The sequence below is a fragment of the Limulus polyphemus genome, unplaced genomic scaffold (genome assembly GCF_000517525.1).
Source record: "Limulus polyphemus unplaced genomic scaffold, Limulus_polyphemus-2.1.2 Scaffold4112, whole genome shotgun sequence".
Classification (NCBI taxonomy): domain Eukaryota; kingdom Metazoa; phylum Arthropoda; class Merostomata; order Xiphosura; family Limulidae; genus Limulus; species Limulus polyphemus.
Window position 1 is genome coordinate 37,557 of NW_013669722.1, and position 761 is coordinate 38,317.

Here is a 761-nt window from a genome sequence, read left to right on the forward strand (position 1 = left end):
CATGTTACATAAATTCTTTTGACACTTTATTCTTTGTTAATACATGTTACATAAATCCTTTTGACACTTTGTTAATACATGTTACATAAATCCTTTTGACACTTTGTTCATACATGTTACATAAATCCTTTTGACACTTTGTTCTTTGTTAATACATGTTACATAAATTCTTTTGACACTTTGTTCATACATGTTACATAAATCCTTTTGACACTTTGTTCTTTGTTAATACATGTTACATAAATTATTTTGACACTTTGTTAAAATATAAGACTTACAACAACAACTGTAATTTCAACACCACGAGAAATCGCGTGCCTTTAGGAATACATGTATACTTTTCTATTGCCAAAATCAAAATGTGAAATTCATTATTAAAAACTAATAGGCCCTTTTTTACAATATTTCGCCAACTTTCAGCATTTAAAGAAATAATTTTAAAATATTCTTTCTTAACTTATGAAGCAATATGACACAATAATATTGTGTTTTTATTTTGAGTTCCAAGTCCACTTACGACTATTGGGGCATATTACATGCTACTGCACCATAGTTGATTCTCAGGCAGATTTACCTAGTGAGGCCCATCTCCTCTCCAGGTGCCTCTCCCTAATTGAACAGTGATAGACTAGAGAGAAAGAAGTTAACGTATAGGCCCGGCAGGTTAGGGAGCTCCACTCGCAATCTGCGGGTCGCAGGTTCGACTCCCCGTCACACCAAACATGTTCGCTCTTTTCAGCCGTGGGGGCGTTATAATGTGA

At 34.2% G+C, this 761-nt stretch overlaps 1 protein-coding gene across 1 annotated transcript in view; it reads right to left on the bottom strand.

The window, feature by feature from the left end:
* The window catches only part of LOC106470604 (leukocyte elastase inhibitor-like), a 7,925-nt gene that overhangs the window by 4,843 nt on the left and 2,321 nt on the right, over window positions 1-761 (bottom strand). The gene's annotated exons all lie outside the window — the stretch shown is intronic.